This window comes from Aythya marila (assembly GCF_965140915.1).
Source record: "Aythya marila genome assembly, chromosome: 1".
Classification (NCBI taxonomy): Eukaryota; Metazoa; Chordata; class Aves; order Anseriformes; family Anatidae; genus Aythya; species Aythya marila.
In genome coordinates, this window is record NC_139042.1 from 26,042,432 (window position 1) to 26,067,489 (window position 25,058).

General features: G+C 38.1%; 1 protein-coding gene across 2 annotated transcripts in view; it reads right to left on the reverse strand.

Annotated features, from left to right (window-relative positions):
- The window catches only part of TRPC4 (transient receptor potential cation channel subfamily C member 4), a 165,324-nt gene that overhangs the window by 104,177 nt on the left and 36,089 nt on the right, over positions 1-25,058 (reverse strand). Inside the window, exon 2 of one of the 2 annotated variants that reach the window (XM_082752548.1) lies at positions 13,158-13,204. The exons of the other annotated variant lie outside the window; for it this stretch is intronic. The gene's annotated coding sequence lies outside the window, so the exon portion shown is untranslated. The remainder of the gene's footprint in view (positions 1-13,157; positions 13,205-25,058) is intronic. 2 annotated transcript variants of the gene reach the window in all.

Genomic DNA, 25,058 nt, shown 5'->3' on the forward strand with positions numbered 1-25,058 from the left:
CTCATTCCTAGTTGTCAGCTCCACAGAGAAGTTTTGGTTAATGCTATGGTTTATGAGAGTCTCTCTGATGCTTGAGAGAGGATAATTAAATGTTGTCCTACTCAATAAATTAAGTGCAGCCTAGAAGTCTATTGATACTATGCTAAAATAGACACCGACACTTGGTCAGCTGAATAACTCCCTGATTTTTGCTGAATGTAGGATTGAACAAATATTGTTCAGTTTCTTAATATCTACAGAGTTCCTCAAGACTCCTGGAGAAAAACGAGTGACTGCAATTTGGACACCATTGCTGTAAGTTCCTGCCTCTTGAAAGAACAGGAAAGAATAGATGCATAGATGCCTACTCATTTATTGGTAGTTTAACCTGAAACTAATTTGGATCATTGAAATTGGGAATCACAGAGATGTTTATGGTAGAAGTACTGTAATTTACAGACGGGATCTATTATGATTGCATTAGTATAATTTTGTTTGTTTGCTTGCTTGTTTTTAAAAGACTGAAGAAGCTCTTATATTGCCTCATGGTAAGCCCTAAGGAAAACACTTGCTGGAATCTCTTGTGTTTACTTCTTCATGATTATCAAATGGGAAAAATTAGATTTAAGCTTAGTTTCTCTCTTACAGAAGAGACACCTCTAACAGACATTGTCCTTCTCCTAAATAACTCTCTTCTGCTAGTCTTTCTTTCAAACCCAACACTTCCTGAAAGTAATCATCCTTATATGCAATTAGAAAGTAAAGATTAACAGATGATGCAGTACAGTGCTGGAAGATCATATATACTATGAAGGTAATAGCTCACAGGTGTTTAGAGAAGTAAAATATTTATTTTGGTTTTATGTACAGATAGTTTTGTGCGACAAATATACTATGCTGTCACCTGCAAAGTTATGTATAACATCTACAAGGGCATACCATGAAAGCTGTAAGAGCTGGGAGTAGCAAGCTGAGATGACCAATGTCTCTATTTGCCTTGAGTTCCTCTGCAGTATCAAGATTTTTAAGAAACAAGAGGTCCAGTACACCAGACCAGTGACAGGGGGACAAAAGAAAATATGAAACATAAGGTCCAAAATTTAGCAAGAGTGGAGCTACAGTTTCTGCAGTCCACACACCTGATACTTAATAGAGTAAAATTACTTCAGAGGAGACTTACCCTGAAAAAAAAAAAAGAAAGGGACTGTTCTGAGCCCTAAGCTACTACTTATTCCAGGTCTGTAAATATATAGATAGATAGATAGATAGATAGATAGATAGATAGATAGATAGATAGATAGACAGACTTTTTTTTTTTTCCCTGCTGGAAATAGCATCAGACCTTCCTTCCTTCCTTCCTTCCTTCTTTCCTTCCTTCCTTCCTTCCTTCCTTCCTTCCTTCCTTCCTTCCTTCCTTCCTTCCTTTCAAAACAAGTTCTTACAACTAACTTTGCAAGAAATTGGATGACACCATGACACCTCTAACGCAACTGATAGCACTGAAAATTACAACTGCTTTAAAAATTAATAGTATTTTGATCAGTAATCTTCTCTACTAATCCATGATCTGTTAATCCAGATAAGGGAGTTATGGCACTGTCAGTAAAAGAGCTAAAACTTAATAACTGTGCAAGTATGATGCTCACTCTTTAAGACCCTTCAGATGAAGAGATTATATTGCATTTTGTGTTTTGCAAATACCTCAATACCTATTCTCCTTATTTATAAAACATGCACAGAATAATTTGAAATTCTGATGTCTAGCTGAAAACCCAGCTGTGGAACATTTTAAGATTAAGATTCATGCTAGGGATTTAAAATATATATATCTATATATATCATTGCATTAAAAAAGCATTAATGAAAAGGTATTTATTTTGAAATAATCTTTACTAGGTAATTATGTCATAGCTGAAAATATATCTGTTTTAAAAGTGCATGTTTCTCCAAATAGAATTACAAACCATTAAAAAAATGAAACTAACTTTCCCACAACTAGATAAAACAAATCAGCTTCAAATAGTGTCAAATAATTTATCTTTATTCTTTTCTTTAGCAGTATTTTCAATTATGCTATTCATGTTATTTGTAAAAATGATAGAACAAATATTAACACAGATATTGATTACTTTTATATTCATTATTATAAAAAGTATTCAATGACTTTAATCCCATTGGTCTAACCACGTAATATACATGTATACTCTAATACCACGTACTACATACTCTAATCTATACTTATGATATACTTTAAGAATCTCAATGAATTTTTCAAAAATAAAGTACTAAATCTACCAAAAAATGCAGCTCAACATTTGTAAAATGTTTAGCTATAGGCTAGGTAATTATAACTGATGAAATATAATGGATTAACTACAGACCACCTAGAGTCAAGCAATTTCCAGTGACACAAGGCCATGCAGTATGCTTTAGGGCTTCTCCGGTGGCATGAGACACTTTTGAATGGTGCATAACCTCCAATGGAAGATTATTCTCAATTAATTTTAGGACCATAATTCATTTATTTAAATATTGACATTTATCATAATGGCATTGTCTAGAGTATGTCATGCCATATTCTGCTGTTTCTACAGAAGGGCAGAGGTCTCCTGCAGGTCTCATGTCGCATCTGCCAGCCCTGTGTTGAAGTCCTGGCCATTTCAGATGGCCCCAAACACCCATATTCTGCCTTGGCAACTGATTCCTGCCCTCAGAGTTTAAAGCTGAGAGTAAAGCACTTCCCAAGAGTGATTTGTCTGGCCTGTTTTAGACAGATACAATAGAACAAAAAAGTCATACCCTTCTTTGTTAACATGGTTAAAAAATAATTTAAATATAATTTCCCTTTCAAGTGTCTCATCAGCTTGATTTATGATAACCACTCTTACAGTATTGCACTTTGTGACCTATAAAACCCATTTTATTGTATTGATCAGTCCTTTTTCACTTGTTTGTAGTCTCCCAGTTATTCTTAATTTCATTTTTAAACAGTTGACTAAGAAAATTAGTTTTTAAACCCTTTTCCACATAGTTTTAAAATCTTTATTTTGGAAGCAAAATTTTAAATTACATTTGTGCTTTTATCTTAAAACAAAACAAAACAAAACAAAAACAAACAAAAAACAAAAGCACTCTAACACACCTTTGCATTAGTGAAATTAATTTGAGTTGGATATTGATGTAAGGAAACAAACCAGTGCCAGAGAGCATATTGAAATTCAGAAAGCTTAGATTTTCATATACACTGGTAATTATATATAGTGTGTAGTAGTCGCAGCAACAGAATTTGTTTTTCAATGGTTTGATGCTATTTCCAGCAGGGAAAAAAATAAAAAAAAGTAAAAAAAAATATTTACAGACCTGGAATAAGTAGTAGCTTAGGGCTCAGAACAGTCCCTTTCTTTTTTAAAGAAAGAAGAACTTATTTAAATCTCTTATCAGGAGGGCCTGGTAATTACTGAGTTACTGGCTTTTCCATTGTCCCCCCCTCTTTCAGAAAGCCAGTGTTATAGGAAAATAAGCAAAATAACTATAATATTGGAAGACAAGATATTAACTGAGATATTCAGCTATCATTGTCTCACAGCAGCTGTATACATCAAAGTGTGTCTACGCACATACACGTTAACATACCACACACTGTATAGTGCTCCCTGCCTTTTGCAGAAACCAGGAAAACATCATCAGTATCTGAGTAGGAGAAATTTATAAAAGGAGAAAGCCATAATACTTAATGGAAAATTGATGTGAAGTCAGTCTTATGAGAAAAGGTTTTTTCATTTACAGAAGCAGTTTCATGTAAACCTGCTACAAACTAATATTTCACATGATTTGACACAATTTTTCATATATTGGTTGTTCCAGGGAAAAATAAAATATTCTGTAAATGTTCTGTCTTGTTTGCAAACTTAATTTTTTCTACTCTTGAAGTCTAATACTTTTAAGAAAAGATTATAATAATTTTACTGATTATAGCTGATACTAATTTTACTGATTTTAAAAGAAATCACCAGAAATTACCTTCTGCTGCTATATTTTGAATGTATATGTAAACATACTGTAAACCAAAGCTACTCAGAAGTTTCCCAATCAAAGTTAAAGCTGAATTATTGCAATCTGAACTCCTTGGATTTTATTCAACCTTTAGTTTTCCCTAAGTGCACAATCATATCCTCACTACTTTTTTTTTTTTTTTTTTTTCTGTTTTCTTTTTTCTCTTTTCTCTCTCTTTTTTTTTTTTTTTTTTCCCTAGGGGAATCTGAAAAACCTGCACCACCCTTCTTTACTCAGAGTGTGGTGAGGCCCTGGAATAAGTTGCCCAGAGGAGCTGTAGATGCCCCATCCCTGGAAGTGTTCAAGGCCAGGTTGGATGGGGCTTTGGGCAACCTGGTCTGGTGGGAGATGTCCCTGACCATGGCAGGGGGTTGGAACTGGGTGGGCTTTAAGCTCTCTTCCAACCCAAACCATTTTATGATTCTATGATTCTGTAACCTTGACTTGCATTCCAATGTTCCTACCCAAAAACGCTACTGTAGCCCGCAGTGTACTAGAGGACACAGCATGATTTCAAAGTGACCTACTAGCAGGCATCAAGGGCTTCCATAACAAACCACTCCTGCTGCTAGCCTCAGTGCCTGATTATTATTACCCTTTTAGAGACAGTAAGAGACACCCAGTCACACATCTCCTTCAGATGGAAAGCTGGATTGACACAGGTGTGCTCCACAGTACCTGCATGTGCAACTTCTCAAGTTATCACTGTTACTGACCTTCTTTACTTCCAGCACTGATCTCTAAGTTAGACTTACTAAAGCATTATGACACTTTATAGCTTCTACTGTGATGTCATCAGAAGTACTCTTTTGAATTTGTGTACTGGGTCTGGCTGGAATGTTAACTTTCCCTGCAGCAGCCCATACAGTGCTGTGCTCTGCACTTGTAGCTGGAACAGCAGTGGTATCACACCAGTGTTGTGTCTACTGCTGAGCAGTGCTGGCACAGCATCGGGACTCTCTCTAACCCTCCTAGGAGGTGGGCAAAAAGTGAGAAGAGAAACATCACCAGGGCAGCTGACCTAAACCAACCAAAGGGATATTGCATACCATATGATGTCGCACTCAGCAATAAAAGGTGGAAACAGGAAGAAGAGGGGAGGGGTGGGCTCTCGTGAAAACATCGGTCCTCCTCCCGAACACCGGCTACGTGCGTTGAGGCCCTGCTTCAAGGACGTGGTGAAGCATTGCTCATTTGTGGGAAGTAGAGAGTAATTTCTTTCCTCTGCACTTCCACATAGCCTTCATTTGTTTTGTTTGTTTTCCTCCTTTTTATTTTTTCCCTCCCTTTTCCCCTTTCCCCTTTTTTTTTCCCCTTTAGTTCAATTGTTTAGTTCATAATAATCTTTCTTTAATTATTATTATTATTATTTCCCTTTAATTAAATTATCCTTATTTCAACCCGTGAGTTGTTCTTTGCTTTACTTCTTCCCCTCCTCATCTAAGGAGGGGGAGTGAGAGAGTGGTTGTGGTTAGCTGCCCACACTAAAACACCACACTTTGCTTATCGGTTTGTTTTTCAGACTGGGTGAAAAAAAAAAAAAAAAAAAAAAAAGTGAAACTTCAGAAGTAACCGTGGAGATACCTTTCTCAGGAAACCAGCACAGTTATGACAAGTGAATAACTCATGGATTTATGTGTGACTTCCTGAAACTATTTTATATGCACTTTTCATGACAAAGGAGAGATTCTGACATTTGATATATTCATGAGAGCATGAAATTTTCTTTCTAAAGTAGATATGTGACAGGCCAGCTTTAATCTGACACAGAAACCTATCTGATACACAGTAAAAATGATATTCAAAGTGAATTTTTCAAAACAAGACTACAGCTCTTATAAGCCTCAGTCCAAAAGAAACTTGAAGTTCCTTTACTTTCAGTCACCAGGACAGACTGTTTTTTGAACAAAAACAAAAGAAATGCCTTTTATGAACCCAGAATCTGTCCAAATACTTGTGTATAGACACATGTTTAGACAGGTAAACTAAGCATATCTCTAACACTGAGGTCAACTGGATAAGCTGTGCCCATACTGTTAAACTCTCTCAGTCCCAAAATAAGACGGCTGAATAAAAACTGTTTAGTGGGAATAATTTGTGGTCCATGCTAACTTTCAAACTGTGTCTGAAAATTGCACGGGACAATGTAATTTGCTGGAGCCAAGACCATTCTTGGGACTGATAATGGAGTTCCACTGTCCATATATGTCTTCCAGCACTGTTTATTATACAATTGTTATAGCTGAGAATATAATATACAGAGTCCTCTCCTGAAAGTCATTTGTCATTGTTAGTTAGCTCTATAGTCAGCTTCAGACTTGAAAACTAACAAGAACAGAAGTAGCAATCTGGACTTTAACATATAGCCATGTAATTAGGAGATAAACTGAATAGCATAATGTGGTATACATTCCTTACAAGGCTGTTGATTCATGTTGAATAGAGCTAAATCTCTTGTTTGTTCTCTGGCTTAAAGTACACTGAAACCCAAGTTGCAGTAAAGCAAAGAACATGACGTAGTACACAGCTGTCAGTGGATGACGGGAGGCAGGCTGTCATGCTTTCTGCTTATGTATATTCTGGCTTCACAATCAGCAAAGCAGGACATCAGTTAAGAAGTTGTTCTTAAATTCCAGAGCTTGAGACAGAATGGATATACAACTGATGAAATTCTACCAGTTTCTTACATTAGCAGCTTTAAAGACTGATTCCCAAGAGAATGCAATACTGACATTGAATGTGGTAAACCTTTAACATAGTGACATGGATTACTTGCTTAGATGATTTTGTGTCAATTTTGAGACAGAATGCAATTTCATAGCAATATCTTGGTTTTAAAGTATAGTGCTTCCTCTACAGATTAAGTATGCTCTGTATGTTCACTTAGTCTACACAAATAGGAGAGAACTTTCATCTCCTAGGGCTGACATCACATCAGATCTCAGTGGGAAATGACAGGTTCTTCATGTAACAGTGACATTTAAGATTAGGATTCTTATCAGAATGAGAAATACCAAAAGATCAGATTCAGGGGCTTATGGAAAAAAATACTTACTGAGAGATATTAGAAATGCCATGTACAGACCAAAGGATCATATCAGGGTAGGATGATTTGGGGCCAGGCGCTTGCTATTGTGAATCTGCATTAGTGTTAAAAAGAGGTATTCAACTCAATTCTTCAAATACAGCTAAAACCGAGCATAATTTCATTTAACTTATCAGAGAAAATACAGCTTTTCGAATTAAACAAACAAACAAACACACAAAACATTATTAGATGATAGCAACTCTCTAGTACATAATATATTAGTTCATCTTTCCAGTTTTATGCAGACTAGAAAGAGGCATTCCTTTAAAAAACCCAATGGCACCCATGGTTAGATCTTGATGATGAGTAGCGGTATGCAAATACCCTCAGGAAAGTGAGGGAATGAGCCTGAAGCCTGAACTATTTGCTCTTGCTCAGAGGAGAATATTGAAGCATACTAGCAGAACAAAGGAGAGAAAGAATTCTTTCCATGGACTGACACATACCTATTCTTTGAAATGATGGAGCATGAATGATGTAAGCCCAGGCTACATGGAGTAGGCAGACAGTTTGAGGGGGGAAGGACAGAAACGGCAGTAACACAGATAATGATCTTAATGAATTGCTGCACCATCCAGTTGAGCTGACCTCCCTGTCTGCTTGGCTGGGATTATTCTCCTGGGCAAACTCAAGGAGCTCTCCAAAATAATTTTCAAGATAAAGTACTCCAGTGTCATCTGGCTACACAGAAGGTCTTCTTCCAGCATTCCCAACAGTAGCACTGACCTTATGCTCTGTGGGTGTGATCCTGCAGTATTCTTACAGTACATCAACATTTCTCAGGAGATTTGGGGAGGGGGTTGTCCTATGCTTACAGGGTGGGTGGAGGGTTTCTCTAAACTCTTCCCAAGCATGGCAGAAGCAGCAAGTATGCAATTTCTGCTGAGAATTCACACCATGGTTGGGCAGCAAGGGTGTAGATGTAAATGTTGGCTTGGGGAGGGAAGGGAAGGGGAGGCAGAACAGCTTGGGAAATATAGGGCAGGACCCTTTTCTTTTCATTGCTTGTAAGAGTTATGCTACAAGTGGGAGTGACATTTCTGTGCTTCAGAATGTGTTTACATGCAGATCCACATGTCTTTCCATGCTTCATATGAAGAAGCTCCAAGCAGCATGCAGTCTGACCAGAAAAGGGAGGTTGTGGGCAGACTGCCCAAATACATTTAATAAAGACTTGCTAATAAAAACACTCCAATGGGGGTCCATTTTCAGATGTACAAGCTAAGCCACCCCGAGAAAGTTAAGAAACTTTCTAGTATTTAGGACTGATAGCAAGCCAGCTGTGAAGAGATCTGTGTACAAATATATGTGCTCACATAAACATTTCTTTACTGGCTGCTGCCCTCAGAGTGGTATGTGTATTTTGCAGGGAGCTCTGAAAGAGACTGAACTAAAACAAAACAAAAGCTGGTAAGAAATGAAGACTAATTAGGGGAAGCTGGTCAGTCTTTGGAATTTACTGGCCTGTTTCCATTCAGACCCTTAATGGTTTTGCCCTTACACTTCTTGTTCAGAGACACATGAGTGAGCATTTTAGTATATGTGTAGACTAAGTGAACATGAGCATTTTAGTATATTTAACTAAAAGACTTTATTAAAAAATAAAATCAGGAAAGCTTTTCACCTAAGCCCAGCTACTAATAATACCACACTAGCTCAAGCAAAAAGAATTATAAAGATAAATCAAAATCAAACTGAGATCACAGCACACCAATTAGACTTGATAGTATGTTCTACAATCTTATTGGATAACAAAAAAAAAATAGTTATACAACACTAAAAATGTTGGTTGCCCATTGGCAATAAGCCCCAACAATGACAATAACAAAATGGTTGAAATGACTCAAATCTGTACTTTGGGTTGTTAACTACATGAACACCAAAACCAAACTACTGTCTGGACCAAAGCCTGACAAAAATAATGATAATCTTTTTCCTTAATACTTTCTATCATATATGATGACTAACCCCTTCTTGCCCTTGTAGCAATAAGGGCTTCAAAGAATAGAATATAAAACCAGAAAGCTGACAAATTCTATTTACCAGAAGAATTAAATGACAGCTTCATGTCACTCAGAACCTTTAAATGTATAGCACAGAACATACCTTAATGAATACTTTGATGAGGTATTACATAAGGCTGCTTAAATCCAGAAGAACATTTCTTTTCAGAAAATTGTCTGCATGGCCAAATTGTGATTTATGCATTTGCATAAATGGAGGACTAAAAGTCTCCTGCTAAATGAGAATAGGAGTTAAAAATATAAAGAGTAACAATAAGAGAATTCTCATTCCCAGGAAGTGTTGAAACCAGAAAGTTTTCATGTGGATTGCCTGACTCTTACAGGCATGTTTAATATACTGCTGTATAGATAACCTATCTAGCAGTAATTATGTTAGCTTGGTAACAGTCAAAGTACTCTGAGTAGCCTTCAGAAAGTTTGTATTTTCTTTCTTGGGTCAGAAGATAGTAAGAATGTACATCACGATGTTACAACACAAAGCCTTTAAAAACAGATCACTGGAAAATCTTCACAACAAATCTAGCTAGCTAGCCGGCACTCACTTATCAGATGCTTTCTCAAATATTATGTGAAGCTTTTTATCCTAAATAATGACTCCTCTTGCAGACACATAATTATTCCAGTATGGTATTCATAGGAAAACTATTTGACAGGGATAGAGATAGGAAATAAATAATTGATGTAGAAACTTTCAATGTGGAAAATACGTCTTGCCATGATTTCCAATTAACAGTGGATTAATTCTGTACTCATTTAGGCCATGATTCCACTCATCTAGCTAAAAAAGCAATAATTCAGATCTATCTCTGGAATTAGGGAGTACACAGCTTCATTTTGAAGCATTTGTGGTATGTTTCCTGCACCTAGAGCCAGAAGGGGACAAGTTCATCTAAACACAAACTAGCCAAACTCGGAGCTGCAAGCATTATTCTCAGTATGGGAATTCTTGCTTGGCAAGACAATCTAATAAAAGCTGAATAGAACAAGGAGTTCTATGAAAACCTTAGCAAACTTAAAGTTGGTTACCAGGAGCTCTTTGAGTCAGGCATTGGAACAGGTTGCTCAGGGAAGTGGTGGAGTCACCTTCCCTGGGAGTGTTCAGGGAAAGGAACGATGTGGTGCTTAGGGTCATGGTTTAGTCGGTGACATTGGTGGGAGGGTGATGGTTGGACCAGGTATCTTGGAAGTCTTTTCCAACCCTAATGATTCTAATGATTCTATGAAATATTTTCTTTCAAGAAGCTCAGAAGTTGTGGTCAAGTCACAGACGTAAGGATTAGCTCAAATATCTCAGCTGAAATCTGTCATCAGACAGGTCTAATCAGCACAGCTTTCTGGTCCCGAGAAGCCAGAACTAGAAGAGTCTGGGTCACCAAACCCAGCCTCTTTATCACAGGCAGCATTGTCACTTTTAGACAATCTTTGCTAGAGCAGATCAGACATCCTGTTAGAAGTAGCTGGGATTGCCCAGTTTGACCCACCTTCTTTTCTGTTCCTGTTAGCAGTGGCAGACTCATCTCTCTGATGAGACAATTTCCTCAATCCTAAATAAGGTTCAGCTGTTAAGGACTGCTGTCAGGTTTATCCTCCCATACTTGCAGAGAAAGCTCTCTCTTCTCTTAGACTTCATTTTGCCAGGCTGCACAAATCTAGGTTCTATTATACCTCTGGCCAGCTGCTCATGCTTCGATACCATCTAAAATATCCCAGGGTGTCTGATCCATGACACAGCCACTTCCCTGGGTGGACACGGGTTCCCATCAGCTCTTGGTGTCAGACACCAAACACCCTGGTACCCGTAGTCATTCAAATGGCAATAAATGTTTACAAGCGGGCAATCAAATTGAATTTTCTGTCTCTTTTCACATTTGTACTATTGCTTTGCCACATAATCTTTCTCTGTGTTACCTGAAGGATGCATTTTGCTTCAAGACACACTTCCATGCCCTCTTGGACAATTATTTTAATATTTCCATATCTCATGCTTAGATATTTTGCTTAATACAGTTCTAGATCTTAATCTTAAATCTGCTGATAACTCATGTTCTTTTCTTCTTCAGATGTTTTCTGTCAATGAGCTTCCACTTTATGCTTTATGGGAAAAGAAAAAAAAAATATTCTTCTATAAGTCTGTGTATTAATTTTGTATTTTGTTCTGCTAGATAAATTAGACTAAACTTTTGTACTTTGCTTCCTGCAGTTGTGAAATAACTGGTCTCAAGGGAAAAGGAAAAGAAGCCTCTTGATGAATGTATTTAATTCTGTGGTAAAACATATATATATGTTTTGCTACTTATTTATTTTTTTCTTTCACCCTTGCAGTAATCATTTTCCTCCCCAGTGCTTGACTTTTAGTCAGTTTTCTCTACTTACATGCATCACATACTTCTCTGGCTCTGTTAGTACTCAGTAAGTCTTTGACTCTGTGACCTCATGTAGTTATGAATGTCAAATGTTCCCTGTGAACTGCATGAACTTTCTTCTTGAAAACTTTGTTCTAAATATACCTGTCATCATTTTTCTTTATCGAGCAAGATAGGTAAAACATAAATATGAGAAAGTATTTTGTTCTTTGAGTTTTAAAATCTTTTTTTCTTCCAGTATATCAGGTTTGTCAGTGACCAAAACCAGACATCAGTCATCAAGAAGAGAAGTTTATAGTGTTTACTGTTTTTCAAGTCAATAAAATGAAGCCATCTCATACTAGTGGAATATAAGGGGTCAGTACTGTAGATAAACATGTTAAGTAGTGCTGCACCTAGATTCAACTTACCTAAACTTAGATACATGTCTAGAGTTGCTTATTTGGAATGTATTTATCTTGGAATCCTTCTAAAGTTAATGGAGAAAGAGAATGAGAGGCCAGCTGCAAGCAATTCAGTTAAATCCACATTTTTTTCTGTTGATGGGTAGGTTTGAACATCATAGGCTTGAACATCTTCATGGTAAGATGTTTCTTAAGCAAATATGTTCAAAATATTCTTTTTGAAAAGAAATTGTAAATATGACCTGGCATTTTGTCAAAACTAAAGGAAGATGATGGAAGATATGCCCCTGCCTTGATTAGGGACATCTCCTCTTATGTGGGATAATGTCTTTCACTATTTTAAATTGGGTAAAGCAATGACCTAACTAAGTCTAAGGTCTGAGATTATCAGAGTTTGGAAAAAAATTCACTTTACAGAAAACCTACTTCCTATTCTAATTACCTTCTAAATATGTATGCATATCGCAGCAGTGATGGCCTACACCATAACTTGTGTCATACATCCTCTTTCAGATACCATGCTAAACTAACATTCCAAACCATTGGGGAGCACTGGAAATCTCCTAAAATACCTTGAAAGAACAAAGAAGATCACCTATGTTAAAAGGATATATATGTACAATATACAGGAAGTAATACCCACTTTTCCTTGAAATTAGTTTTCTAAGAGGAAAAATTGACCCTAAGGTACATAAAGGTGAAAATACAAACAATTAAACATCACTGTGCAGGTGAATCCTGTATTTTTTATTGTCCCCAGCATGCTAACATTGCACAGTAAACATACTGAATGTAGGAATTATTTCAAATTCAGTTACTAGTGACAAAGTTTCCATTTACAAATAACTTTTTCTTCTAAAGATGAGAGTCTGGTAACTGAAGCTGATCATAATTCACATAAACCAAATGAAAAACTGTTAGTAAAAACAAAAAGGCTATTTGTAACGCTGCTGTATACTTCTAAGAAATCTTGAAAGTAGTTAGTTTCTTATACTAGAATATCTTCTTCTAGAATATCATTGCACAACACATTTGCTTAAAAACTTAATTTCAAGTCTAAATTTGCTCATAGCCACTTTTTCTTCTTCAAGCACCGGCTTTTAAAGAAACTTTTCTAACTCCCCAACTTCATGATGCATTTGTAGAAAACAATAATATCTTTGATGCTGACTGAATTTCTGAGTCACTCTGGGATTCATTTTAAATGAGGGATTAAAGTTATCTTTAGCAGCAATAGATAGGTTACCTGCACTGTCATTTTCCATTTAGGAAGGAATTCAACTTTATCTCTGTCTTCAGGAAATAAGAAAAAAAATGAAATAATGTTATTTTAGTACTGAACTTCTGAAACAAACTTATTCCTGTGAGCAAGGAACAAAGTAATATTACTAATATAAAAGAAAACCATTGATGTAGCTATAAAAAACAGTGAGTTTGTAAAGGCAATATATGTTTAGACACAATCTACAGCATTTCTTCTCACTTATTAGATTGCTATGTTAATATAAGAGTAGGCCAATGTTATGAATTATATGCACACTGTTCCAAAACACAGGTTTAAACATTCATTTGAGCACATTTTACCATGATTTAAAAACCAAAATCAATCAATCAAACAAGCAAACAAAAAACATAAATTCATCAGGTTCCATCCAAGTCGATGCAGACTTGCAGAAAATTGTATTTTATAAAATCAGAACACATCTCAGTGTTTACACATAGATTTTGGAATACAAGTTTATCCACATTGAATAAGTTGGCTTCAGGTTCCAGTGCAGCACAGAAGACAAAAACCTAGGCCAAGATGAATTTGAGTTGCCATGAAAAGTTGCTAAAGTAAAAGAGAGAAGCAAAGCCACAAAGAAAATTGTCCATGAAGTTGGTAGGAGGGGACATATAAGGAACTGATGAAACAAAAACAAGTATTCAGGACACATGTTTAGGGAGAACAGCAGAGCACAAATGAAACAGCAAAGAAAATGCTGAAAAATTAATGATGACTGTTATGATTTCCACGCTCATGGGGTGCATTAACTAAATGAAGAACACATTATTCTGGGTTGGCAATAGCATTTTCCCTGAAAGCACAGCTAGTGCATTTTATCTCAGAAACATACACTCCAGCCATCACTTCCATATCACCAAACTGTCTCCTGGTGTCCTCGGCAGGGATCTCCACCAGTCCTTGCTGGTCTGTGCTTCCCCACTGTAGTGGATTTACGTGACAAGGTTTTGGTAGCAAGGGGCTGCAGGGGAGGCTTCTGTGAGAAGAATCCAGAAGCTGCCCAATGTTAGATAAGGGCCAATTTCAGTCGGCTCCAAAATTACCTGCTGCTGCCCAGAGCTGAGCCAATAAACGAGGTTGTTTGCACCTCTCTGAGAGCGGATTTAAGAAAGGGAAAAAAAAAAATGCTATGCAACAGCAGCTGAGAGAGTGAGTAGTGAGATCCAGCCCTACAGTCCCCAAGGTCAGTGCAGCAGGAGGGCAGGAGGTGCTCCAGGCATGGAGCAGAAGATCCCTTGAGGCCTGTGGAGAGGCCCCTGGTGGAACAGGCTGTCCCCCTGCAGCCCATGGGTCCTACATGGAGCAGATCTCCATGCTGCAGCCCATGAAGGAGCCCCCGGTGGAGAAGGTGGATGTGGCCTGGAGGAGGCTGCAGCCCATGGAGAGCCCCAGCAGGAGCAGGCCCTGGGCCACAGCTGCAGCCCATGGAGAGGAGCCCATGCAGGAGCAGTTTGCTCTGGGGGGAGCTGCTGCCCACCTGTGGGGAACCTGTGCTGGAGCAGTTTGCTTCTAGGGGATGGACCCCATGGTATGGAGCCATGTGGGTGAAGTTCTTGAAGAGCTGCTGCCTGTGGGCAGCCCCTGCAGGATCAGTTTGGGAAGGACGGCATCCTGTGGGAGGGACCCCACATGGAGCAGGGGCAGAGAGTGACCATGAAGGAGTGGCAGAGACTAAGCGTCCCCCATTCCCTGTTCCCCTGTGCTGCCTTGGGGCAGGAGGTAGAAGAAAGTGGTTGGGGGGAAGATGTCTTTAGTTTGTTTTCTTTGTTTCTCTAGCTTGCTAGTAATAGGCAATAATTTTCTCCATTCTCCCTACACTGAGTCAGTCTTGTTTGTGATGATAATTGTTGAGCAATTGTCCTTTTATCAACCGTTGAGCCCTTTTTAATCTTATTTTCTCCTTTTTTGACGAAGGGGAGTGAGAGAGCAGTTGTGGTGGAGCTCAGCTGCCCACCTGAGTAAAACCACCACACTCACATGGCACACATGGCCACTGGGCAAGCCACAGCCAACTAAAAGGAGTGCTGAACAGTTCTGTAATGGGTTAGTGTACCGATGCTTTAGCCAACGCTGGTGGTTTCTATTTGAGGAAATCTAAAATTATGTAATGACATTCTTTCCATTGAGAGCTACAGTTCCAGATGTGCAATAGCCCTTGAGAAATGATAAGGAACTGTTAACCTGTCATCTACCATAAAAACTGTTAATACTGTTTTACGAGGACCCTGAGGGGAAAAGAGGTCGATTATCTTTAAATCACCCCATTTAAAGTGAAGGCTTGTGGATGTAAAGAAAAATCCCTTTGGGAAAGGTTAAGAACTGAAAAATTCAAAGTCATATTTTTACAGCAGGAAAAAATGCTAGGCTATCAGATGCCTAGGATAGCATGTTCATGGAGTACACATTCCTCAGTCCTCTATACTCATTACTTGGAACAAGGGGGGAAACAAAATTGTCATTGGTACATGCTCTTCTTGAGTGCTTATTCAACTCTGGTTGAGGAAGTAAATTTTGGAAGAGGTTTTAATGTCACTCACAGTAACCATTCATGGCAAAAATCATCAACTTTGTTTTTCAGAGGTCAAACTGTTTCTAGAATAATTACACTCAGAGCTGCTTAGTTAGTGAGACAAGTGGGACTAATTCAAAGGTAGTATAATTTAAACTTCTGTGCAGAGTAGTTTCATTCCTTATTGCATAGTGGCATGTCAGGGAGAACTTAATCAACTTAATTTTATAAAAACATAAGGTCAACCCCAAGGCAGAAAAAACAGCTGGCAATAAAACTCTCCTCTTCTGAGACACAATTTTTCTGTTTGACTGAATGAGGGTAGCTTGATTCTGCAAATTGTGGAGATCAGTAAGAGTGGAAAATATTCACCATTTTTAGCAGTGGCTTACCAACTGGCAGGACTGGGCCATACATGAATTGTAACACACACACACAATGGGCAGTGGAAGAAGAAACAGAATGTATCCATCTTAATACAGTAAATTACACAGAACTGAGAATCACACCTACTGCCAGGGACCCTAAAAGTATACTCATATTTATTTACAAGAAGCAACCAACTGTTTGAACGAGAGCTATGTCAAAGTGCTGCATATATATGACAATCATTTACTGGCAAGTTCTTGTCGTTTTGCTTCAGGCAATCTCATCTCTTTAGACTACTTCTTTTTGGAGGGTAAAACTGTGGGTGGGATTCAGCTCAGGGTTAAGACACCTACGTTAACTGTCTAAATGTAGACACCAACATTTGAGCTAAGTCCCTGAATGACCTCTGTTGTTGGATAGCCAGGATTGGTTTAATTTTACTAACAAAGAGTCTAACAACCTTTAACATATCTTTGAGATATGTCTGAGTCACTCCTGGGGACTAGCCAAAAAGAGTATATGCTTCTTTGGCCACAGGTAGAAGGCAGACAAGATGACATTTCAGATGGCACTAGACATCTATCTTTGGGCCACGTAACAACAACCTTAGCAGGATTAGGAGAACATGCAACATTGTTCAACTCATCTTGGGTAAGCTGCAACACTCTCAAGGCTACACTGTCACCTAAGATGCTCATATATACCTCCATACAGACACTGTGTAGATCTGGAACCAAATCTCACATGCTGAGCAGAATTCAGTGAATTCTCAAGACGTCTGAAAAGTGGTGTGTAGAGGCATAAGATGATACATTAGGCTGTCAGAGATGTCAACAAGTGAGTAAGAGGTATGAAACAAGCCCAGCGGGAGACCCATGCCCTTCTGGAGAGACAGGCAAGACATGTTTCTGGCTCACGCACACCTGCAGTGTGGTTCTGCCTGAGAACCAATGCTGCTGGTAAGCAGTCCCAAGCCTCAGATCAGCAGTGCAAGCTCTAGTTCACAGATTCTCCACATGGCTGCCCAGAGTAACCTCAACTTAATAGTTGTTAGACATAAAATGTCAGTAGAGAAAGAACACTGAACCAGGTAAGGAGAAAGTCATGACAGGAAGGACACAGGCTGCCTCCCCAGCAGGTATGCTCTGCCAGGTTACTCATTAAGAAGAGCCAAGGAATACACTGAGTGTAGATGTCCACTGGGGAGAGAGGAATACACATGATGCACAGCAAGGCAGTTGCAATGCCAGGGGTGTTACTGTCAAAACTGCTCCCTGGCTGTGCAGTCTATAAAATGCCTTAGAGCAGAAGGCTGGAAAGGAGCATGTCTCTTTCTCCTGTAGTGCTAAAAACACTAGAAAATATTGACAATTCAAAGAAGATGCTGGCAACATACTGGTGGGAGATGCTTGTGCAGCTGTACTTCATTGCATGAGCTAGTTTACTCTGCACTTGTTGCTTCTAATAATGAAGTCAAGAATGTCTCCCATTAAATCTATATCTGATGAGAAAATGAAGACAAGATGCATTAGCAGTCATCACTTGGCACATATAGAGCTGTTGCAGGCACTTTGGGGGCAATTAAAGTTTTTGCCTTGACACAAAGTGCTAGCAGGCAACAGGGTGTCATCATCCCACAGTTTGGTACCTTGTTACTCCACATTTGAGCAGACGTCAGAGCCCTTCTGGGCTGCCATCTGGTTGCTTCTGATCTATGATACTTGGCTCACTATTTGCCCCATTAGAGATATACACTGCTAGAATTAAATCAGAGACGGCAAGATTTCCTAATAATTTTCATAGAAACATGATTTTCATACCACATTAGAAAGGCAAAACACCACAGCTTATAAATGATGAATACATATGCAAGTATTTCAACACCAGAGGAAAAAGTTTCACAGTCCAACACAGGTCACTATTCAAAATGCTTTTGAGATATTTAGCTGATATTTTATTCCGCTAACTTTTACCCTCTTACTTCTAATTATAATCACAATGACCTACTTAAACAAATTTTATTAACTGCCTGTTTATTGACAACCATTCCACCTAGCTATTTCTATCTATGACATCTATTAACTAGAAAGATTTAGAATACACTGGTTATATGTGTGCCTTTTGCTACGGGACAATGAGCAATGATTTTTAATGTGTTCACAACTTGTTGCTGTAATATTTTCAGAGGTAACAACATAAGATGACTTCAATATCATGTGCCACCTCTGAAGCAAGAGCTTTTATCCTTACCTTTTCCTTCACACTTCAATTAACTTCTTGTTTTATTCACACCTCTCCTCCAAAATAAATAAATAAATAGATAAAACAACCCAGACTAAACCAAAAATAGTAAGTGTAAGGAAATCAAGTCAGCCATCTTGAAAAAGCTGTTAACAGCCGATCTACCAAACTTCAGTTTGTGTCAGGTGAGAAGGTAGAAGTGAAGAATTGAATTGGCTATTGACCAGCTCTGCTTTTCCCTTACAAGTCCAGGCTTATTTGATGAGAGAAGCTGAGCAATTGCTAAAACAACTAAACATTGCAATCTTGCTTTTAACTGTGAAAAGCAATCAAGCCTTATCAAGAGCAACCACCAAAGAGGAAGCAGGAGCAGGTGTATACCTGTGCCTGACATGACAAGAACCTGTTGTCTTGGCTATATTCAGAAAACCACCTGCTACCAGGGATAAAGAAAGGCACCAGTTTGCTTTCTGAGAATTGCTTTATGCTCCTTAAAAGCATCTGCATGCCTTTAGTGGGTCACAACAGTGCACTAGAAATTGTTATTTTTTCTTTTTTGTGAGATGCAGTGGAAAAGATATTCTAACACTGCACCTGCCTCAGCAATTAATGTAATGCAATAGTACCAGATATCTGAAGTGACACAGAAGGTTCTGAGAACCCTCTATTTCTAGGGACTTACCCAACATGAGCTCTGTCTCGGTGTTATTAACTGAAGCAGCAACTGGGATGCACTAGGCATATGCTTGGAGTGCATGCTTTAGCTTTGGGTAATTGGGAAGGAATCTAATTCTCATGCCACAAGCTGCTCTGCAGTATCAGACAAAGCATGGTAGGAGAAGGAAAATGACGAAATTCACTTAAATAATACTTTTTTGATATGATAGCACACTGATGTAGATGCAGTTACAGTAGCTGAATTCATTATTTTCAGAATTGAAACTATAGCACTGATATAAATTGCTCTGATAATTAAATATGCACGAAAGTTCCCCGTCTTACTGGTACTTGAGTGTATTATGGGTTATTTTCATGGGTTCTGGAGGCTTGTACACACAATTGGCTATGTTTTAAAGAAACACTCAGCTTGATCGATAAAAGGCTTCAATTATATAACAGAATTATCCTGTATTTCATGAATAGATTCCTTACTATGTGCATAGCAAAGCACATCTTTCAGGATGGGGTCTCAAAGTGACAGTATTGCAAAAAGACACAGCAAAGGAGAACAGATGCCTGTAAATCCCACTTCTTGTTGGGAAGACAGTTGCCACCCTCATTTACTGATCTAGAGGAAATTGTTCTACTTCAGGTAAGACCCAGGGTCAGAAACTCTTTATTAAAGGTAAGACCATCTAATCTGTTTTTCAGGCAAATGAGTTGGCATCACTGCTTTCAAACCAGAAAGAGACGTTATTCTTGGTTTTCATGAAATGGTTCAGTGCTTATAGCACTGGGCCAAATAATGTAGGAATATCCTGAAATGGTTTAAACTTGTGTCTCCTAATGGCAGTGTTGCAATGAAGGATCATATCTTTCAGTGTTCCTTCTGAATTGAACCACTAAAGAAGAGATTCAAATCTGACTAGGCTAGAGACAAGGGATGAGAGTGTGATGCCAAAGACAACTGCTTATGGCACTTGGAAGAGTCAGTCTTTGGTTCTACATTCAGGACTGACTGGTACTAAGGGGTCAGGAGGTAAAATAAAAAGAAGAACCTCTTAACTCAGACTTGCCTTTTACCATGCACAATGGTAGAATTACAGCAGAATGCTAATAGGAATACATTCATATTCTACGCATAGAGGAAATTAACTGATACAGGAACTCGATTTGCCCAATAAATGCCTCAGTTATAACTAGGTTTAGCAAAGTCTTGCTCTGCCAGTATATAATTTTAATTTTGAACAGCATTGAAAAGAGTTTGGATTTATGCTTTCTATGCACTGTGCAGTACAGATTAAGAAAGTAGAATATAATCAAGTAATAGAATATAATTGCTAAACAAAGAAAAGGCATTTTGTTTTGGATGGCAATGCACACTTTTTCAATTATATTCATTAAACTCTGCCCAAGGTTTTGTACTGACTCCCAGAACAAGTCAAGAGTGATTTGTCTCTAGCTACGTTTATTTTCTGTTCCTTCTTGATTGAAAATAAATCTCTGCGGGTGTTTTGTTGTTGTTTTTGTTGCTCATTAGTTTGTTTTTAAGTTTATAAAAGTATTATATACAATGGAACAACACAGGAAGAAATGTTCTAGGCATACTAAAAGATTCATTGGCTTTAATAACTATTCTTCAGAAATTCTGCAAATCAACCTTGATAGTGAAATATTGATCCAGATGGTAAGACAAGGAAAACTATTTTATGCTTAGAATACCTCCAGAAAAGCTTTCTAGGAACAGTAATTGAGGGATTTCCATCGCTTATGTTCAGTTCCAGATTGTAACCAACTCTAGAAAAAATCTAGAAAACCATAAAGTTCATGAATTAATTACATCATGACATTTTAAATCTAGAAGTAAATTGTTTTGTTTCCTGCTACATTGATTCTAAATAAATATAGTTTGTATATTTTTTCTTAAGATAATGTTCTTCCCATACCATCTACGAATACCTAAATGGAGCTACATTGTATTGTGATACTATTTCTAGTTATTGCTAAAAATATCTAAAAATGGCTCCTTGTATGATGCAACTTTGTTCCTTTTTAAAGTTTGGAACAGTGGACATGGATGTATTCTAAATCACAGGGATTGTATGGATCGAATACATTTTCATCATGAATGTTTACAAAATACATTTATATGACTTGAATCTTCTACTAGCATAGTTTTCAAAATGAAGTTGGAAGATGATGGAGGCAGAGTATGTTGCCAAGTAAAAGGAATGGAAGATGTTTCTTGCTGCTTAAACAATCTATAAAGTGGATCTGGCTATATCATTTTTAATAGATGGAGATTTGCAGAATAATGAAACTCTAAGGAATATTCCATCAAACTTGTAATACAACATAAAAATGGGGCTGTCATATTGCATCAAGTTAATGCATTACAAATAAATACTGTTCCTGTAAGACCATCACTGTCAATCCCAAACTGATCAGGTCAATTGCCAAGTTCAAAATTCTACACTTTGTCAGCCAACAGGTGAATATTTCTAAGTCCTCCATTATGACCTTGTAAATCAAGAAAAGGTGTAACTAAAATAAGCTGTTCTTAACTACAGTTTCCACAGTTGTCAAATTGGAAAAAAAACAAAAAAAAACAAACAAACAAACAAAAAAAAAAAAAACACTTTCCCCATGCCCACTTTCTTCTAACTCTTCTCCCCTGAGCAGTACAGAGGAACAGAGAATGAGGGCTGTGGTCAGTCCCTAACGTTTCATCTCCACCTCTCCTTCACGGTCACTCTCTGCCCCTGCTCCACATGGGGTCCCTCCCACAGGATGCCATCCTTCCCAAACGGAGCCTTAACCACAGGCAACAGCTCTTCAAGAACTTCACCCACATGGCTCCATACCACGTGTTCCATCCCCCAGGAGCAAACTGCTCCAGCACGGGTCCCCCACAGGCAGAAGCTCCTCCCAGACCCCCTGCTCCTGTGTGGGCTCTTCTCCACGGGCTGCAGCTCCGGCCTGGGGCTCTCCATGGGCCGCAGCCTCCTCCAGGCCACATCCACCTGCTCCACTGGGGGCTCCTCCACGGGCTGCAGCGTGGAGATCTGCTCCATGTAGGACCCATGGGCTGCAGGGGGACAGCCTGTTCCACCAGGGGCCTCTCCACAGGCCTCAGGGGAACTGCTGCTGTGTGCCTGGAGCACCTCTTGCCTTCCTGCTGCACTGACCTTGGGGGTTGCAGGGATGGTTCTCACCCCTCTCTGCCAGCTGCTTTTGTGCAGCAGATTCTTAAATCTGCTCTTGCAGAGGCCCAACCATCATTGCTTATTGGCTCAGTTCTCATCATCATCAGCAGGTCACTTTGAAGCTGGCTGAAACTGGATCTGAACTAATGTGGGGCAACTTCTGGAGTCTTCTTACAGAGGCTACCCCAGCAGTCCCCCTGCTACGCAAGTCTAAGCCCTTGCCACGTAAACCCTATACATATACATATACATATTTAGTGTGTTTATATATGTATAGTGTGTGTGTGTATATATATATATAGTGTTATTGGAATACCTAGAAACTAATAGTTGAAATGCAAACTACCATAATGGTAGTTAAAAGTTACTTTGCAAAAGTTACTTTTGCAAAAGTTACTTTGAATTGCAGTAGATGATGCATGAAAAAGGAAACAGAACCATAAATGCCTGGTATCACATACCATGCCAAAAACTTATTGGAAAAAAAGAGATGAGATTTTTCTGTAGTGTTCCTGATCCTTGGCCATTATTTCACACTGCAAGCGTACCCAGAGATGTACATTTTAAGAGTATACCAAACTATTTCAGCTTGAGTGAGAGGATACAGGTGAAGAAACTCATCTAATCATCATACGATTACAATGAAATGACTATCAGTTTTAAAATGAATTGTATGAGGAACATACTGGAGTGACTAATTCAAGTCTCTAGCAGGTTCTCAGACACAGAACAGGGCAATTGTGAAATCCTCCCTGGGTCCTGATACTATGCCTTCAGTCTCATCAAGACAAACAGCCAGTTTCATCTTTGCCCACGACAGCGAGCATAATTTCTAACTGCATGTAAACTGCTGGGGAGGAATTCCTCCCACCTAAGTTTAGTTATCTAAATTTAGTTGTCTACAAGTAGGCTTAGTCAAATTTAGTGGATTAATTTAGGGGAGTCCTCCTTTATACTCAGTGTAGTGAAACAGGCTGCTACAGGGGGAGATTCCTCATGCATGTCTTAGATACTTTCCTTAGGATCAGATTAATTCTTTCTGCAGGTCTTGAGGACTACATGGTGGGCTGAAATTGATTTGCTTCAATTTAGACATACCTAAATGAAGTAGGAAGACTCTTATCTGGTCATTTAGAAGATGGATTTATCTCCTAAACTCCTTTCACTTGGGCCACAGATGAGTGATGAAAGGCAGGAGGAGAAGGCCTAATATTAAATTGTGTTTTGGATAGATGGCTATTTAGATGCATAGTAAACATTTTTTTTTATAGATTTAGAATTGATTTGTTCTGTGGAAGTCATGTTAACTTTTATAACAATGATACCTTTAAAAATATTGTGACATGCCTAATTTTAACATATTATTTGTAATTTAAACTTTAATTAAAATAGGTCTTTGTTTAATTTATGTTTCTGAGCAGTTACTCTGAAGCTTGACATGCTTAGGGACATGGTTTAGTGGTGGACTTGGTAGTGTTATGTGATGGTTGAACTTGATGATCTTATGGCTTTTTTCCAACCTAAATGATTCTGTAATTCTATGATTATCAGTTTTGTGAAACTATATTATTGTATATTTAAGAAAATTTTCTTTTATTTTTAATCTCTTATGAAATAATTTCATACTAACTTCTTTGACCCCAAACCATGTAGTCCTTTATATACTTGGTATATAAGAGAAATGATGATCCGTGAATATGTTTTTTGTTCACTTATTAAATGAACACAATGTCCCTGGTACAGTGTGTAACTTAAAATTATTAGGTCACCATATGTCAATGCCAAATACATTGAAGAACTCATAACTAAAGTGGTACGATTCTTGGATTTTAAATCTTTCATTCATGCCTGTGTGTGAAGGTCAGATGTTGATGTTTGAGTTGGTTAAGGACCGTGGAATGTTTTGTTTCTCAGCTGAGAATATTCTTCCCAAGTGGCTGCAGGGCTTGTTCCTGGGCCTAAATTGAGACTCAAAACATTCCATGACCCTTCACCTTGCAAACTGAAACATCAACATCTGCCTCACATAACACCACTTGAGAAAGGGTACATATGGGCTGAGACATCACTAGAACTATTCTTGCACATTACTTAGGAAAAGCCATCCTCAAGCCAGGGCAGTAGTTGTAAATAATTGGATAAAACCTACCCCTCCTCCCAAAACAAGCAAACAAAAAAACAGCGTATACATTTATTGTTAGGATTTTCAGCTGGTAAAACTCTGAAAGAGAAAATTTAAGGAGATGTTAGCTTCTGTAGATATATTTTTTTTTAATTATTTTAATTTTTGTAACTAATTTGGTCATATGAATAACTAGAAGGAAGAATTATCCAGAGTTTCTGCTGTAATGGAGTGTACACTTCAGCTTTAAAAATGTGGTGGTGGGAAACTCTAATTTACTACCTTTAATTTAACATCTTTCTGTTGAGTTTCTCCAGAACCCTTATCTTCCTAGAGACAGAACAAATAAACTGCTACTAGAAAGGAATCGTTCAGTAGCATTTATACCACTGTTTCCTATTTTTAATAATGATATTCATCATTAGGCTTTGTACTTCAGATGGTTGCTTATGTACAAAAGTATTTCTTTTCTATTTTTGGATCTGATCCTTCACCACTAAGCATTTCATTCCCACACAACAGCCTTAAAGAGACACTAAAGCCACATAGAAGACTACAAAATAAATAAATAAATAAATAAAAATCTTTAGAAATAAGTGTCTTTGCAGCATGTACGCAAATTATATCTGCCATGTAACAGAACTTCACCAGCTCTGATAAATCACAGTTTCTTTCTTGTCGTCCTATAAAAAGATCAAGGTCGATCAGATGACACCCTGAGAGTAAGCCGTGAAAATGCTTGCTTATTACCTAAT